The following is a 19178-nucleotide window of genomic DNA, read 5'->3' on the forward strand; positions in this document are numbered from 1 at the left end:
ATCCTTGTGGGGTCCAAGGTCTCTACTAACAAATTTATTACTTGGATTAAAGCAATTTCCTCAGATTTGGTGGTGATGATGACTGTAATGATAAAAATCAAAACACCCATTACATGATAGGGTACTTTTTCATATAATAGTCTTTCAAATTGAAATCATAAGATCTGTGAACAAATTGCAACTCTAGTTTTATAAGCTGAGTGTCCTCAAAGACTTCAGTTAGACAATATAAATCCTCAAATCTAAAGTAGACATATTAGTAGCTTCCTCTCTGAAAAGTGGAGCCATTTATTGGGACTTAGTGCATAAGGAGGCACAGAGAAGATACCTAAATAATTTCAGTTCTTTCAAGAATATATAATGCCTTGGATCTGCCTAGACACGTGTGTGAAATGGAGAGACTGACAATATTCAGCTCCTGTCCTTGAGAACTCCATTTGGAAATAGAAGGAGCCTAATTTAAACTCTTTTAGGAGTGTTCATTATGCTTTGAGGATTCTAATAGCATAATTATTTCTACTCAAGAGAATGATGCAGATCAAAAGTTCATTGAGCTTTATTAATGAATGACGGAAGAGTAAGAAATAATGCTGGATTACACACATTTTCCCAATAATCATTTCATTCCTTCATTGTTCATATATTTGCTGAAGACTTTCTATATGGAACAAACTTGGAAAACAGCTTTTAATAGAGATAATTCCCATTCCTTTTCAAACCTTTGGCCAGGTACTAAGAAATAAGACTTTGAGATTTTTACCCAGCTGAGACATGTCCATTCTATAGTTTCTTTTTCTTCTAATCTCATAGTCACTGACCTTTGAGAGTTCAGGTCAAGAGTGAAATCATTTAGTGTTATGGCTTGTGTTTAGATGTCCCCCATCTTTGGGAGGCTGAAAAAGCCTCATGCTTTTTCAGAGGAGGCTTAATCTGAAAAGTGTGATGCTGGGATTAAGGGTGTGTGATTACTAAGCCACTAGCTACAAGTGAGTGATTTTTTTTTAGCACCACCCTAATCCCTGGTAGTCTGGATGCAATAAGAAAGGCAGAAAGATGCTGCTAAGGTCCCTTGTTGTTTTTGCTACTTTGTGTGTGCCCCGCTGTTTCTCCTCTGTGATGCCTGTTTGCCTTCCCTGCCTTGGAGCCAGCTGATTATGGACTGAAACCTCTGTAAACATAAACCAAATAAACCTTTTCCCCTTTAACTTTAGGTGTTGGGTATTTTGTCTCAGCAACAAGAGAAAAGTAACCAACACACTTAGTACCTGTACATAGCACTAATCAAAAGTTATATAATTACCTACCAGCCATTCAGCGCACATCTATCTACACACTTAGGATACAGAGGCAAATTTTATGTGTGTTGACAACTAGGACTCACAATCCAGGAGACACTGTGAAGACCACTGTGAAATCCGGGCCCACACAGATGAGGCTTGGGGCTTGGAAGCTTCTGAGTCATGACATCCAAGGACATGGTTGGGACGGTGGATCATCTGGCAGGGTGCTAGGAGAGGTCATGCTAGCTCCTCATGCTCACTGACAAACACAGCAGTGACCTTGAGGGAGGAGAACTAGGCAGGCTTTGCCCTTGTGAATGCATCTGTGTGTGAGGCATCTGCACTAGCAAGTGCTTTCAAGGCCACGCACAAGCACAAGAGTGTGAACGAGGGTTGGACAGACGATGGCAGAGCTCACGGGTAGCTTGTCTCAGGGAGCCAGTCTGAAGGGACAAAATATCTCTGCAATCTGTGCTCCAACATGATCAGCCACTGTAATGGATGAAGTGCATGGTCTCTGATGCCAAGCGCAAAACTTCAAGCTCTCCTGCCTTTATAGTCACAGTCTTTGCACCAGGACACAGCACTCTGAAGGAGCCTGTCTCCCGCTTTCCTGTCCTGGGGGATACACAACCCCCTGTGAAATACTGATTGGGTGAGTGCATGGGCAGATGAAACAATTTTAGAAGAATGTTCTGGAAATTATTGGAAACACTCCCTTTAAACAACTTCCTCTTTACAGAGAAAGTCACTGACATGCAGTTTAATCATCTGTAAAGTCTCCTGAATGTGCAAGGTTTTGGTGTGAAATCAAACTATTTCTGCCACAAAACCTACTCACCTCCAAATCATGCTCTCTCTTGCTGTAGAATTCTCTCTCCTGTGGTCCAGAAACCTCACCAATGACATTCATCCCATGCCTCTGTCTTCTGCAAATATTATTTTATATTTTTTCTATAAAGTGAATTACTTATCTCCTTCCAGCCTTTCATCCCTAGTGATGTCCTCATTTCTGAGCTGCCAGCTCATAAAGCACAATGGAAGCAGAGGAGATGACCTATAGTTTCCTAGGACCAAATGGCTGAATAGCAACCTGGGTCTCTAGATCCATTTCCCAAGGACTAGAACTTTCCTGGAGTCACTTATAACTTCTGGGCACAAGAACATCATGGCATAAACTGGAAATCTCGTGACTTTCAAGGAGGGATGGAGATGAGAATATCAGAAATAAACATGCCTGCATCTGTTATGTGTAAGTACCCCAGCCTCCTACTTCCCCAGGACCCAGAGTGACAGCTGGAGCCTGCTCTGTGCCTGCCATGAGTGGCAGCTCTGACCCAGTTTGGCGCCCATGTCTGCTTACTTTACAGAACTTGATCTTTTATTTGTCAGTCAACTGTGGGTTCATCCACGGCAGCCAGGAGAAGGGCTCTGAGCAGGAGTAAAGTGGAAAATAGCCCCACTGAGGGAGTGGGTGTTAAGGAAGAACAGAGGACACAGAAGGAGGGGATGGTGTGAGAAAAAGAGAGATGCTCTGGACAGTGTGGAAACTAGCCTGGCAAAATGGTGTAGGTTGGAGGGCAAGAAAATCAAATCCGCTGCTCTGAGTTACACTCGTTGAGAAGAATGCACTCTGAGCATTGGATTTCACAGATGGTAAATAGCACAGGCTGCCCCAGATCTGCTCTGGAGAGCTGAGTAGGGACACTGACTCTGCGACCAAATCACCTGGGCTTGAATCTTGAGAACAGGAGCTGGCTATGCACCTGGAGACAGGTTTCATAGGCAGCGTCTGCCTCTGTTTTCTCCTCGGTGAAGTGCGGATAGTAACTGGAATTACTCTATAGGAATACCTAATAAATTACATGAGACACCAGAAATGTGTGTGCCACTAGAAATGTGGTAAAAACATGAGTTTAGATTTACACAGTTGTATGATTACATAGGTCTGAATTAGGTGTGAAGAGGGAGGAATGTGGCATGAATGATACGGAGTAGAGTTGAAACCTCACCTAGAACCTGTTTTCTTAACAAGGCCAAATAGCAGCATGAAACAAAACAAAACGTGGTTAATCTCTTTATAAATGTTAGTGGATTGGCCTATTATTATAATCAGGGAAAGAGTTGTTCAGAAAAACTCATAAAGCAGACCCGGAGCAGAGACAACAACCTAATCCCCTAGGACGGCATGGCTGAATAGCAAGCTGAGTCCCTGGACCCATCTCCCAATAACTAGAACCTTCCTGAGATTATAAGTGTGTCCCGCTTCTTAATTAATTTGCAATCTGAATGAACTCCCGTTGAGATATCCAGTCAGTGAATCCAAGGACAGTGAAGCCTCCCAGGACATCTGTACCCTTACCTACCCAGAGTCACTTCCCCAGCTGGGGAGGCTGTTCATGCGGCTACTGCAGCAGCTTCCCCCAGAATCCCAGCAGGGGCCACATGACCAAAGCACATTAGCTGCAGGCCCTGGATCCCCGGGCAGCTGCCACATTTCCGACCCTGCTGTTAATCCCGGAGGGTCAGTGCCAGTATATCCACACCACTAAGAATCCATCGTGGCCCTAAATTTCTTTCCGCACTACCTGTGCTGATCCTTTTGGCATTTTCTCATCACTGAAAGTGCTCTCGGTAATTCTGGCCCAAGTGACAATAAATCTACTATTTCATGGTGTATTCTGGCTGCTGTTATCTGCTATTCACTGAAGTAAATTCTAATAACACAATTTACAGGAATTCTTAGTCATCCTTTCCCCTTCTGTCCTGCCTGATTTCTCCCAAACACAGATGCTACACCCAGGGAACCTGACCCCCTCCCCACCCATCCAGCTGGTGTGGGATAAATGGGGAGCCTATGACTCTCTTGGGTCCACATCTGCCCCTTATCAGAGAAAGACAAGATGCTTCACGGGGAACAGATTACCATTACCCTTCCTTTCCCAGACACAGATACCTCTACACCCCTGGTTAGCACCATCTGAGATTCTGCCTGGAACCTTGTGCCTGGTGATGACTTCCAGGGAATCCCCATCTCCTCCCACCCACCACATCCCGCAGCCATGATGCAGAGGACTGCTTTCTCTCCTCCCCCATCAGCCTACAGGGGTGCCCTACTCAGACTCACTGGAATCCTGCATGGACAACTAATGGACATCACTGACTACCTCTTGGTATTTTGAGAATTTCTCCTCCTCCTATTTGGCAGTAGGTTCCATTCCAAAGAAGACTTTGTGATGTAGTGTATTTAGTGATTTAAATATGTTGAACCATCCTTTCAACTCTGGGATGAAACCTACTTGGTCATGATGTATAATCTTTTTGATGACGTGTTGCATTCTATTTGCTAATGTTTTGTTGAGGATTTTTGAATCTATATTCAATAAGGAGATTGGCCTATAGTTTTCCTTTTTAGTTAGGTCTTTGTCTGGTTTGGGGATCAGAGTAAAACTGGCTTCCAGAAATGAGTTTGGATGCACTCTATCCCTTTCCATTTCATTGAAGAAATTGCGGAGTATTGGTGATATACCGTCCTTAAATTTTTTGTAGAATTCAGCAGTGAATCCATCAGGTCCTGAACTTTTTTGATTGATGAGCTTTTTATTACTGCCTAAATTTTATTGCTTATTATTAGGCTGCTCAACATTTTTGTGTCTTCTTGGCTTAGCTTTGGTTGTTTGGATGAGTCTAGGAAACTGTCCATTTCTTCAGGATTTTCCAATTGGTTGGACTACAACTTTTCATAGTAGTTACTGTCTTTTGAATTTCATTAGTGACTGTTGAAACCTTTTTTATATCTAATTGCCTGATGAGTCTTCTCTTTTCTTTCTCTTGGTAAGTGTTTATCTAATTTGTTTATCCTTCCAAAGAACCGGCTTTTCCAAAGAAGACTTTATCATTAGCTACTACTTGGTGACTTCACAAGTCCTCTGATTGGACTCAGAAAGAAATAATATTGGTGTGGGGATTGACTAATGGTCAACTTGCAATGCCCAGCCAAACTGAATCGGCGTGGTCTAGGCATGGAGGACCCACCTGAAGATTGTTATCAATAGCCACAAAGAGAGAACTGGAGGGGAAGATCGTGGCTGTTGATTTTCTTGGAGAAGTTTGCTGCAGATGGCTTTCCTGACGTGAACTTGGCTGTTCTCCTCAGAGGAAGAGCTCAGGGCCTCACTGTCTCTGGGAATGGCTGCTGTCCTCATCAGGCAAACTGTGATCTTCATCGTGAGCATCACTTCCTGGCTCCAACGCAGATCCCTCAGCTTGGTGGCACACATGCTTCATCTCACCGGCATAGGGAACCGTGAAGAACCTTGTACTCTAAATGCTCAGCCTGGATCTCCATCTTCCTTTCCACCTTACTCCATATTGTAATAAAGCTCTGATTTTCTACTCTGGACATGTGTTGATCATTCTCTATTTTTGGTAATTCCCAAAATCTCCCAAAGGTCAGAGACTCAGGGGGAGACCCTTTATGATGCAATGAGAGTGAGTGAGTGAGTGAGTGAGAATCAAAGGCTACTTCAGGGACCTCATCCATTCCTTCCAACTCCAAGGGCTTTACCGCTGGCCACAGCAGCTTTGCCTTCTCCTTGCTGCTCTGGGCCCTGCTGCTGAATCCAGGGTCCCCGGCGGCGCTCCAATGACAAGCGACCCCAGCCGGGACGCGGGCCGTCAGCCTCCTCCTCGGGGACCCGCCGTCCCCGCCGCACGAGGGTGCCCGAGCAGGACGAGAATGACGCCCTGGCTGGCCGGGCCGCCGCCGGGCTCCTGGCCACGGTGACCGGCACCAGCCGGGCCTCGGGCCGCTCTCTGGAGGAGGGGGTGGTGATCTCCGAGGCAGGGCTGGGAAGCTGCGCGGCCTCTCCGGGCGCCTCCGCGTCGGGGCGCTAAGCCTGCTGCGGACCGAGCACCGGCCTTGCACCTAAGCAGTGCACCTGCGACCGGCGCTGCGAGGAGGGTCCGCTGAACTCCAGCCCCCGCGCCGACGCAGGCTGCAGCTCCCCGCCCACTGCACCTCCACCACCGCCTCTCCCCTGCACCCCCGTGCACCTGCGGCGCAGGCCCAGCCCCAGCCCCGCGCTGGCCTTCTGGAAACTGGTGAGGATGGACCTGGAGGCCGTCTGGAACCGCCTGTCTTCGGTGTACACAGAAACGCGGCCGGTAAGTGCCTCGCCCAGGAGCCGGGTCCTCCCGAGGCCGCTGAGGAGCCCTGACCCCAAGGCCTGGGCGAAGCCGGCCAGTGTGCTTCCTCATCTGCTTTCTCCCCTCTTTGTTTTCATGAACTGTTTGTTCACTTTTTTGTTATTTATTTGCTTATTTTTGGTACCGGCGATTGAGCCCAGAACACCCACACTAAGGTACAACCCCAGTCTTTTATTTTTGAGACAGGGCCTCACTAAGTTGCTCAGGCTGGGCTTCACCTTACAGGGCGGAGGCACCCAATTTTGTTACTGATTCATTAGTCATTCCTTACTGTTGCCCATTGACCCTACCTATTACTTTTGTTTTCTTTTTGAAATGGGGTCTCCAGCTGACCTGAAATCCTGGGTTCAAGCAATCCTTCTGCCTTGGCCTCCTGGAGTACTTTAGCTGAGATCACAGGTGTGCGTCACCACCCCCAGCTGCCACCTATTTGGTCAATAATACGTCTTACTGGTCAGTGGATAATTATGGACCAGTTAGGATTGCAGAGACAGCCAGGTGTGGTGGCACACACCTATAGTCCCACAGTCCCAGCACTCGGGAGGCTGAGGCATGAGGATCACCGTGAGTTTGAGGCTAGCCAGGGCTCCATAGTGAGTTCAAAGCCAGCCTGAATTGCATAGTGAGACCCTGTCTCTCTCTCCCTCCCTCTCTCTCTCTCTCTCTCTCACACACACACATACACACACACACATACATACACACAACTGTAGACAAAGTGTTCTTATTGAGCAGATGATTAAGATGGTGTATATTAAGTTTGATCTAATTAATAGTTGAATTTTAACAACAGGTGATATTTGACCTTCTTACTATGTGGACTTTACCTGAACCATTGCTCACAACCTTGTAAGGTGGTGTCCCCACTTTACAAACAGGTGTATAAAACTAGTATGTGGCAGGGCTTGGGCTTTAGCTCAGCGGTACCTGTGCCTGCCTCACAAGTGAAAGGTCCTGAGTTTGATCCCCAGCACCAAAAAAAAAAAAAAAACAAAAACAAAACCAACAAACGAGAAAACCCAAAGCTAGTATGTGGCAGAGTCACAAGTAAGATCAAAGTTGGTGTCCAACACCAAGGCCCATGTTTGTAACTACCAAAGAGCTGTCCTGGAATTTTCCCCACAATTGAATTCTCAAGAAGAGCCAGGATGGTGGCTCATAGCTGTAATCCCAGCACTCTCAGAGACCCAGGCAGAAGGATCACAAGTTCACACCCAGCTTGGGCAACTTGGCGATTCAGGGGTATAGCTCAATGGGAAGGGCCTGGGGTCAGTCCCCAGTACTGAAAGAAAAAGCAACACAAAACAGGAAAAAACTTGAGGACAGTTCTCTACTTGACCAAGTTACCAAAGGGTTCTGATTGGCCTGATAGCGTCTCAGTTGCTAGGGCAAACAGGGAGGGGAAAGGCAATAAAGGGTCATTTTGCTGGTTTTTGTCTTTTTCCTTGTGTTCTCCCTCACCCCATCCGAGTAGTGGGGATTGTACCTAGGGCCCTCACACTTAGTTATATCCCCGCCTCTTTATTTTTTGAGACAGGTTCTTGCTCAAATTTGGGATCTCCCTGCCTCAGCCTCCCAGAGTATTAGAATTACAGATGTGCACCACACCTGGCTACCTGTTCACCACCACACCCCGTCCCAATACTATTTTGAATATTTAAAAGCACACATGAAGGGCTGGGGATGTTGCTCAGTGGCATTGTGCCTACCTGGCAAGCCCAAGGTCCTGAGTTTGATCCCCGGTACTGGGGAGGAAAAATCATATAAAAAGGGAAGGCAGGAGGGTTGAGGGACTGAGGGGTGGGGCGGTAGGGCAAGGAAAGGGTGAGGATGTGGATATGGGTTAATTGCCCCTTGTTTTTCCTTGCCCAGACACATGTAAGCCAGAGGCAATGGCCACTTCATCCATAAGAGGCCGTGTCAGCATCTCAACCTCTCCTCTCAATCCCAGCACCCACTAGTTATTTTTAGTACGGAAAAATAAAATTGAACAAAACATTGTTGGCCTTGTCTTTTTATAGAAGGATCTGAGGGAAACCATAAATCTCAACCCAAAAATTGTGTTTCATAGCCAGCAGCCTCGTCTTATTCCCCTACTCTGTATCCCCAGGATAAAATACTGACATTGTTCATCTCATCTGCAACACTTTTATGGGTTTTTAGAGGGCCTGGGGATTGAACCCAGGGACATTCTACCACTGAGCTACAGACCCAGTCCTTCTAGTTAGAGATGAAGTTTAAGTTGCCCTGGTTGGCCTTGACCTTGTAATACTCCTGCTTCAGCCTCCTGAGTAGTTGAGATTACAAGTATGCACCACCTCTCCCAGCTAAACAAATACTGTATTTCTGTATTTAAAAAAAAAAAAAGTTTTTTGAGCCGGATGTGGTGATACACACCTGTAATCCCAGCACTCAGGAGGCTGAGGCTGGAGGATCACAAGTTTTAAGGCCAGCCTGTTCTACACAGTGAGTTCATAGTGAGTCAGCCTGTACTACAAAGTGAGACCCTGTCTCAAAAAACCAAGAAAAGGGGTTTTTTTTGGTACAGAGGATTGAACTTGTGTCCTTGCACTTTCAAGGCAGGCAGTGGAACCACTGAGCTAAATCCCCGAGCCCACAAAAATTTTTTTTGAAACAAGGTCTCGCTATGTAGTTCAGGCTTCTTAAAGTCACTGTGTGACACAGGCTGGCCTCAAACTCACAGTGATCTTCCTGGCTCAGCCTCCCACACACTGGGATTATAGCTGTGTGCCACCATCCAAGTATTTCTTCAGATTTGAAAATCTGAAATGCCGAGAAAAAGGTATATTGGTGGACAAGGTGGCTAAGCCCATAATCCTAGCACTCTGGGAGGCTGAGGCAGGAGACTTACAAGTTTGAGTCTGGTGCAGCAACTTAGTGAGACCATCTCAAAATCTAAAAAAAGCTGGATCCCATTAACCCTTTCCATCCCTAGTCTGACCCTCAGGTAGCTCTTGCAGGCCCTGGGCTCAATCCCCAGCACCATACATACACAAAACAACAAAAAACAAGAATGAACAGAAAAGGGTATAGGAAGGATCTGAACCTTTGGAAGTGTTTCCTCTTTGCCTGAATGCTTGGCCCTCTTCTGAAAAGGCAAAATGTTGGCACAAAATCCATCTCAGGCTGGGGATTTAGCTTAGTGGCACTGCACCTGCCTCGAAAGCACAAGGTCCTGAGTTTGATCCCTGATAGCAGAAAGAAAAAAAAAAACCCTAAAGTTCTGCCATGAGGGTATTAATGCTATTATGGTCCTGTCTTATAATAGGATGCTAAATGCTATGCACCTCCTTTCCCACTACACAAATCAACCCAGGGCTTCAGGAATGCTAGGCAAGAGCTCTACCACTGAGTAAGCCCCCAGCCCCAAGCCCTGTGCCACTGTTTTTCAAACTGAGGCAACTCTTTATTTGCTATGGGAAGATCAGAGCAAGTGGCAGTACAATGCATTATAGTTCGAGTAAAAGAGTACCGGGGAAGAAAAAGCTTATTCTAGCTGTGGTGTAGAGGCTGGATTGGAGGAAAACGACATAGAGGAGGAGAGAACAGGAGGGGGCCGTACTGAGGCCACGTGAGAGGTGTCCGCAGTCTGGGACAGCAGCGGTGGAAAGATGACGGTAGACAGAAGGAAGAGGCTCTGTAACCCCATTGGTCTGAGAGCTGATAGAGAAAAGGAGTCTCAGATGACAGTTTCCAGCATCCAATGGATGAGCAATTCATCAAGATAGGAAATATAGGGGAAAAGGAAGAAGAAAATGATTCTGAGTTGTTTTGTGTGACTTGTGACCAGAAGGTGCAAAATGGAGATGTCTAGGCATTTAGGGGTCGGGATCTGGAGTTAGGAGAGAAGTCTGAGTTAGAAAGGGCAATTTGTGAGCCATCGTCTCACAGGTGGCAATTGAAACCGTGGGAAGGGGCCACAGATGTAGCTCAGTGGCACCATGCCTGCCTGGCAAGCATGAGGTCCTGAGTTCGATCCCCAGGATTGAAAAAGAAAGAAAGAAAGAAAACTGGAAATAGAGGAGCTCACACAGTAAAAAACACAAAGAGAGGGAGCAAGAAAGAGAGATAATGGAAAAAGACAGAATCTGACAAGAGCCACAGACCTGCCATTGTGCAAGGCCACCACCTCAAGGCCACCCCAAGGCCACCATCCAGTGAAAAATTGAAAATAAAAAGTTACAAGAGAAAGGGTTGGGTTAATTGAACAAACTGGCTAAAGAGGCAGGGAAACAATTGAAGAATGAGCGGTTGGAGGAGCAAACTGAGAACAGGGTCTGGAGAAGTGAGAAGGTGCTGAAGGCCAGAACCCCCCTATACCCCATGACCCCAGTACTGTTTTAAATGACCTGCCCCGGGCAGAAGGCCTGAGGGCCAGCGAGGCAGCCAAAAGGCTGGGCCGGGGCTGTGTATGGGATGTGGCTGGAGAAAACGGTTATCGCTGGAGGGTGTTCTGAACAGGACAGCAGGAGCAACGAGTGAACATGACCATCATTGAGCCCTATAAGAAAGTCCTGTCATGAGCCGGTCCCAGCACCCGGAAGGAAGCTCCCCCACTGCCATCCCAAGCTCCTAGGGCAGAGAAGGTGAGCTGTGCAGGCGCCAGAAGCACCCCCACCCCGTGAAAATGAGAAAACACATAAGCCTCAAAAACAGACTTCTGGATCACCTACAGCAACCTCAAAGGGAAACAAGATGGAACACTCTGATACTCAACCACCTGGACTCTCCGAACTGGCAACAAAAGAGGATCTGGGGAAAATGAAATCAGAAATAATTACTCAGATAACAGCAAAGATTGTGCTCATAGTGCAAGACATGATTAATAAATCTAGAGGACACAGATAAAAAAACAGAGGATCTGAGGAACATGATGGAATCTCAACATAGGAAACAAATGGAATCCATAAAACAGATGCAAACAGATTTCCAGGGGATTAAAACCTCCATCGAAAGTCTGCACAGCAGAATGAACCAATGTGAGGACAGAATTTCAGATATAGAAGAAAAGATTGCAATTAGTGACTAGGCAAAGAAAAATTTCTTTAAAATTGTAAGGGACCACAAGAAAGCAATCCGTCAGCTGCTAGACGATGCAAAGAAGAATAACATAAGACTGATTGGAGTCAATGAAGAAATAGGAGAGAGTGCAGATGACATAAAAAAACTGTTCACAGAAGTGATGGCAGAAAACTTCCCAAACAGGGGAAAAGAACTTCGCATATAGATAAGTGAGGCATCTAGGACTCCAGCTCACCTTGATCAAAAAAAATCTACACATAGGCATATAATAGTTAGTATTCCAGAAATCCAACAGAAGAACAAAATTCTACAAGCAGTGAGAGAAAAGAAACAAATCACATGCAAAGGAAAGCCCATCAGAATCACAGCAGACTTCTCAATGCAAACCCTCAAGGCAAGAAGAGCTTAGAGTGATGTATTTCAAGCCCTATAGGAAAACAGCCTCCAACCCAGACTGATGTACCCTGCAAAACTATCTTTCAAAATTGATGGAGAAATAAGATATTTTCATGATAAAGAACACCTCAGGAACTTCATGAATACCACACTGGCACTCCAAAAAATTTTAGACAATACCCTAGGAAAACACAATGAGGATCACAACCCCAGGAAGCCCAGCAGAATGAATCCATTGAGCATGACAAATTAAACGCAAAGGGGGAGAATCCCACAAAAAGAAAAAGTCGTGACAAGGCTTTTAAAACTTTTAACTTCATCTCCCTAATGAGTGTATAATTCAGTCTTGTTATTGTACTGATTAGTATTTTTCTGATTCTAGAGTTCCACATCTTTCCTTGTGCTGTACTGGCTGTTTATCATCTTCTTATGTCTGCTTTTTAATTGGGTTGTCTATTAATGAGCTCTAAGAATTCTTTATATATTCTGGTCATAGGTTATATGCATTGTAAATATGGTCTGTTTAAGGACTACTTTTCATTTTAATGATGTCATTTAAAGTTCTAAATTTTGATGGAATCTCATTTATCAATTTTTTCTTTTATACATCATGTCTTTTGTATGCTAGATAGTTCTTGCCTACCCTGAATTCATAAACATTTTCCCTATAATGTCTTCTTAAAGTTTTATACTTTTAGGCTTTCATATTTAGGTTCAAAGATCCCTTCAAGTTATTTTCATGTATGGAAATAAAGGGTTGAGGTTAATTTTTTATATACAAATACCAGACCTTCTAGTGCCATTTGCTGAACACACTATCTCTTCCTCGGCTCTTGAATTGAGTTTATATTTTATAAAATGCTAATGTGAAATAATCTTTCAAAACTCAGTGGACCATATATGTGTGGTTCTATTTCTAGATTTTCTGTTTTATTCCAATGATCTATATGTCTTTCCTTACACCAACACTGCCTTGATTTCTGTAGCTTTAGAAGAAGTCTTAAAATTAGGTACTAAACGTCTTCCAACACTGTTTTTGTTGTTGTTTTTCTTTTTTAACTTTTCTGGGTCCTTTGTACTCCTACATAACTTTTAAATTTCAATATCCAATTCTTCATTTATAGCAAGTATACACAGACCTTAATTTTTATATGTACCTTGTGTTTTCTAATCCTGCTAAATTCAAGTACAAGTTCTAGGGGCTCCTAGAGATTTCTTAGTATTTTCTCTGTAGATGATCATTTCATCTACATATAAAGATTTTGCTTTTACCTTGCCAATCCTATCCTAGTTGTGTCATTTTATTGCCAGACTATTTTCGTTGGCCTAAGTTTCAAAGTTTAATGGACAGATGAAGAGTAAACATATCTGCCCTTGTTCCCCACCTTAAGGAGAAATCATTGTATCTTCTCCATTCATACAAGGCATTTTCGCTGGAAGTATGGAGTACATGTCTTTAATCTGTTAAGAAGGTTCTGTTCTACTTCTAGTCTCCTGATAGCTTTTACCATGAAGAGCTGTGGAATTTAGTCCAATACTTTTTCTCCAACTAGTGACAGGATCATATGGCTTTTTCCTTTCCTCTGTTTAAATGATGACTTTTAGGGGTGGATCTTCCAATGCTGAACCAACACTGCCATCCCTATAAGAAAACCACTTTCTGCATACTGCCAGATCTGACTTCCAATAGTTTGTTTTGTTGAACAAATTTCTATCTGTGTTCATACTTTTTTCTTCTATTATCTTTATCCAGTTCTAGGATTAGCACAATGTTGAGTTCCTAAAATGAGGGGAGAAGTGTTCTTTCTTTTTTCTGCTTTAAATGTTTGATATAATTTATCAGTGAAAATGTTTATGAGCCTGCTATTGTTATATAGGTAGGTTTTCAAGCTAGGAATATACTTTCTTTAATAGGTGCTATTCAAATTTTATGTTTCCTCCAGAGTTAGTTTCATTAATTTGTCTTCCAAGTTACTTCTTAGAAGTTGTCAAATTTATTTCAAAACAGATTTTTGAAATATGCTTTCTATATCCTTTTAATTCTGTAAAATCTGTGGTAATGTCTCCTAGATCATGATGTTGTAATTTTAAAAATGTATAATTGACATTGTGTAACAGGAAGAAAAGGTCTAAAAGAGCAGGGGAATTGTGAGGGGTAGGGGAAGGGAAAAAAGAGAAAAGAAAAAATATGAGAAAAGGAAAAACATGGAAACAAGGTCTTTGCAAATAGGGAAGGGTGAAGAGGGTGAAGGGAGGGCAAGGGAATGGGGAAAAAATAAGAACCAAGAGACTCATGTAAAGTTACAAAATGCCAATGATGAATGTAACTGTTTTTTATACCTAAAATGTACCAATAAACTTAATGGGGGGAAAAAAAAAAAGAAAGTCCTGTCTCACAGAGGTAACAGCCAGGAGAAGGGGTAGAAACTGGCTTTTGCTAGGTAGGGGTGAAAACAGCACCTGAGCTGGAGAAAGCTGTCTGTCACCCCCAGATACCTGCCGTGTCCCTCAGCCTGGTCCCATGCGCTGTTTGTCGGTACATATTTGTGGCCTGTGTGAGGTTTTCCCTCATTGTCCCCAGGTTACCATGGTGATGGCCTCAATGCTGTCATCCTCTTTGCTTCCTGTTATTTACCCCGGAGCAGCATTCCCAACTACACCTACATCATGGAACACTTGTTTAGGTGAGGTGGGAAGCCTGAAAGGCTACAGGAGGGGATTCAGGAGGGAAAAGTAGTAGCTAGGGGCCAGGGATGTAGCTCAGTGGCACTGAGCCTGCCTGGCAAGTGCAAGGGCCTGAGTTCCAGCCAAGAAAGAAAGAAAGAGAAAGAAAGAAAGAGAGAGAGAGAGAGAGAGAGAGAGAAAGAGAGAGAGAAAGGAAGAAAGGAAGGAAGGAAGAAAGGAAAGGAAGAGAGATAGGAAGGAAGGAAGGAAGGAAGAGGAAAGGAAAAAAGAGAGAGAAAGAGAGAGAAAGAAAAAGAGAGAGAGAAAGAAAGAAAAAAAGAAAGAAAGGAAAGGAAGGAAGGAGAGGGAGGAAGGAAGGAAGGAAAAAAGAAAGAAAGAGAGAAAGAGAGAAAGAAAGAAAGAAAGAAAGAAAGAAAGAAAGAAAGAAAGAAAGAAAGAAAGAAAGAAAGAAAGAAAGAAAGAAAGAAAGAGCAGGAGCTGATTAGCAGCTACATGAATTTTCTCGGACTCCCTGGGCCCCCACACACCTTCCCTGCGATATTATCCCCCCACCCCAGGTATCTGGTGGGGACCCTGGAACTGCTGGTGGCTGAAAATTATCTGCTCGTTCACTTGAGCGGAGGCACAAGCAGGGCCCAGGTGCCGCCTCTGGGCTGGATCCGCCAGTGTTACCGCACCCTGGACCGGCGGTGAGGCCTCGCTGCAGCTCGCTTCCTTTCCTTTCCATTCTGTGCTCCGTCTTCCGGTCCTTCCCTCTTCCCGTTCGTTCGTCCCTTCACCCTCTCTCTTTCCAAGCTGCTCTTGTCTTCCGCCCTCCCCTCGCTTGAAGTCCTGAAATCGTGGTTTCTTCTGTTCTCGTTTTTATTCGGATGAGTCCGTGTTGGCGGTACTTAGTGAGTCCTGGTGGCGTGGGGGGTGGCACCTGACACATCTTAATTCTCTGTCCCCTCCTCCTTCCCCCTGCAATCGCACTTTCAAGTCTTTTTTTTTTTGGGTGCTGGACACCTTGTGCTTTCTGAGGCAGGCGGCAGAACCACTGAGCTAAATCCCGGCCCCCTTTCAAGTCTTTATCGTTGGCCGTCTGTAGGATGGTGGACAAGCCCCTCTGGGCCTCATGTTCTTCCCTGTAGAGTGGCAGCAAGGAGACCTCTGCCACTGAGCATCTGTGGAAAGTGGGTGCATCCACGTGATGCCCTGCAGGCACACAGAAGCTCGCTTTCTTTCTCCCAGCCTCACCGTTTCCTTCCTTCTGCGCATCTCTATTATCTTCTCTTCCTTCATCCCTGCTCTTTATGTATGTGTTTTTCTCCCACATGTCAGGGAAGAATGGAGAAGTTGGCAAAAGGAACTTATGTGGGGGTAGGGCAGGAGGGAAATGGGGTAGGAAAGACCACATGGAGGGCCGGGTGTGGTGACGCACGCCTCACCTGTAATTCTAACACTCAGGAGGCTGAGGCAGGAGGACTGCTGTGAGTTCGAGGCCAGCCTGGGCTACATAGTGAGTTCGAGGCCAGCCTGAACTAGTGGCTGTTCTCACGATGGCCTACTCTCCCCCAGGGTGTACTTGCATCTTGCTTTTTCTCTCACACAGCCCAAGTTCCCTCTGCAGAGCAGTTTCTCCCTCACTCTTCACTTTTACTTTTTCAAATAAAATTTGTCACTGCTTAAAAATAAATACATAAAATAAAATGCAAGCCAATGCCAAACAGAGGGAGCCCAAAAGGAGAGTTTTCTTAAAACGAGGAGCATGGCAGGCTGATGGAGATGGGCAGAGCTGAGATTCCAGCTTCTCAAAGGAATGGGGGTTAAATCAGTTGGATAACTGGTACAGGAATCTAGCCATTAGAGAAGCCAGGGCCACTGCAGTATAGACCGTGGCTCCACCTGATCTGCAGGCATGAAGGCAGCCCCAGGGACAGAATGATCTCATCATATTCTTCTGCAGGCTCCGGAAAAACCTACGAGCCCTGTTGGTTGTTCATGCTACATGGTATGTGAAGACGTTTCTGGCATTGCTTCGGCCTTTCATCAAGTACTGGCTCTTGAGACAAGTACTTCTTTTTCCTCATTTTCTTTCTTTTTTTAAAAAATGTCCTTCGATGATCTCCAGTACCAAAACCAAAAAACAAACAACAAAAACTGTGTCTTGTAGTTCAGGCTGGCCTTGAACTTGCAATGTAGCTCAGGCTTCCTCCTGCCTCAGCCTCCCCAGTCCTAGGATTAGAGCATTCACCAGCACACTCAGCTCCTTTTCCTCCTTTTCTTTTTTTAAACATTTTTTTCCTTTATTCTCCTTCGTCTATAAAAAATTTATTAGTAATCATCAAATGGATTTCCCTCACCTTAGACTCATCAGCAATCGGAAAGCTGAGGAGAGATGTCCTCCTGGTTTGCAGCAGGCGTCACGAGTACAGCCCTGCACATGTCGCGGCCTGAGTGCCTACAAGCGTCCCCAACCTGGGACTGAAGCAGGACTTTTCCTCATTTTCAAAATGAAGATTAAGCTAGGCATGGTGGCACATGCCTATAATCCTCAGTATGCTGAGGCAGGAGGATCCCCACAAGTTCAAGGCCAGCCTGAACTACAGACATTCATTTAGTGAGGAATGAATCAATCACCAAATGAGGAATTGTACATAGAATGTGCATTATGATACTCAGAAGAAATGGTCAAAGGAAACACTAACCTACTGACTTTGTTTCTATTTGCATAACTCTTACATGCAGTACTGTAATAGATAACATAAAACTACAATACTATACTGTATAGTACCACCAGCAAAACTTACAGTACCGTATAAACAAATGGTACTATACTAAAAAAAGACAATGAGGGCCAGGTGTGGTGGCACACACCTGTAATCCCAGCATTTGGGAGGCTGAGGCAGGAGGATCACTGGGAATTCGAGGGCAGCCAGGGCTCCATGGTGAGTTCAAAACCAGCCTGAACTACATAGTGAGACCTTGTCTCAAAAATAAATAAATAAAAGGGCTGGGGGATTTAGCTCAGTTGTTCCACCGCCTGCCTTGCAAATGCAAGGTCCTGAGTTTAATCCCCATACCAAAAATAAAATAAAATAAATAAACAAATAAAAAAGACATTGAGGCTCTATAAATAAGATGTACAGAACTGTATAAAAAAACACAACCCCGGCACGCCCCCCAAAGAAGATGGTCATAAATTCAAGCAGTGAGTTGTAAGTCCAAATAGTCATTAAACAGGTAGGTCATTAAATAAGGAATCTATACATAGTGTGACCCTGTCTCCAAAAAAAAAATAATAATAATTAAGATTTTAGCTGGGATTACATTTGTAATCCCAGTAGTCTGGGAGGCTGAGGCAGGAGAATCTCAAATTCAATCCCAGCCTGGGCAACTTAGTGAGACCCTGTCCAAAAAAAAGAAAGAACAAAAGACATCTTAAAAAGGGATGGGGCTATAGCTCAGTGCAAAGGCCCCGGGTTCACTCCCGGTACTGGGAAAGAAAAAAATCTTGCCCCACCCAGACTCTTTCTAGCCCTAAACACTCTACTTGCTACATTTCCCTCTGTAAAGTTCCCCAGGAATGACTCTCCTCGAATGAAACTCACTGGTTTATTCTTTGCAGTTCCAAGTTCACACGGAAGATCCGATTTGTGGACAGCCTGGGGGAGTTAGGCCGGCTCATCTGCCTAGACCAACTTCACATCCCCGAAGCTGTCAGACAGTGAGTCCTACAGGAAGGAGGAAGGTTTGGGGCTGGAAGAGCTAGACTTCTGGGGGCACTGCTGGGATCCAGGCCCCCAGCTGGATTCTTCGGGTCTCTAGTGTGTGGTTTATCTCTCCTGTACTCCTTTGCATTTGACTCTTTAGGTGTCATTATCGTAATATAATCTTATAAATTATGTGTCCTGTACTTAATATTTTCCCTTGCCTAAGCCCTGACTACAAAAATTGGAAACCAAAATTGTCATTTCTAAGATTAATTTACCTAGAAGTGAGACCAAGACAACAGTGTTTTTCAGTGTTCTCTGGGTAACTCTAAAGTGTAGCCAGCACTGGAAACCTCCAGAGTAATCCAACAGGAGAGATTTACTACCAGCAAAATTGATCTGGGAGGGCTTCCCAGAAAATGTAAAACTGAAGATGAAATCTGGAGGATGCATAGGAGTTCTCTAGGTATGTTCTCATAGAAAACTAGTATCTAGTGTGGAACAGTCTTCATTTCTGAGAGTTGAATGTCAGTATTTACCCCAATCCCAAGAAAATGGAAGTTAAAATATTAAATCCTCTTTAAGTTTTATTGGGCCCAATGATTTTTGAACCATTTCTTTTGACTCATTCATTGACCAATGATTAAACTAATGTATTGAATTTAGTAACAAGTAAATATTAAAAGAAAAGTTAGAAGTGAGGTTATGTGAAAATGTTTATGTGTATCTTTCCTGGGGCTGCTCCATGTGCAGCAGTGAGAAGCAGCCAGGAAAACCTGGAGGAGGCAGGGTTTCAGGCAGCGCCTTGCTGCAGCCTGAAGAGGAACAGTCACATGTGGGCAGGAACCAGCCGGCCAGTGTGATCCGGGCAGAG

At 44.6% G+C, this 19178-nt stretch overlaps 1 non-coding gene and 1 pseudogene across 2 annotated transcripts; both read left to right on the forward strand.

Moving 5' to 3' along the window:
• Positions 1 to 6294: 6294 nt before the first annotated feature.
• On the forward strand, positions 6295 to 8488 carry LOC101723481 (uncharacterized). The gene is made up of 2 exons (XR_015448151.1): positions 6295 to 6446; positions 8361 to 8488. It is a non-coding gene; the product is annotated as an uncharacterized LOC101723481 (transcript).
• Positions 8489 to 9277: 789 nt separating this feature from the next.
• Positions 9278 to 18525, forward strand: LOC101723128 (bcl-2/adenovirus E1B 19 kDa-interacting protein 2-like protein; annotated as a pseudogene). Its single transcript, XR_015448146.1, has 6 exons — positions 9278 to 9291; positions 10843 to 11036; positions 14509 to 14611; positions 15170 to 15301; positions 16558 to 16644; positions 18220 to 18525. The product of XR_015448146.1 is annotated as a bcl-2/adenovirus E1B 19 kDa-interacting protein 2-like protein (transcript).
• Positions 18526 to 19178: the final 653 nt, after the last annotated feature.

Source organism: Heterocephalus glaber, unplaced genomic scaffold (genome assembly GCF_053883595.1).
Source record: "Heterocephalus glaber isolate CG9 unplaced genomic scaffold, H.glaber_assembly_v1.0 deba00001795, whole genome shotgun sequence".
Taxonomy (NCBI): Eukaryota; Metazoa; Chordata; class Mammalia; order Rodentia; family Bathyergidae; genus Heterocephalus; species Heterocephalus glaber.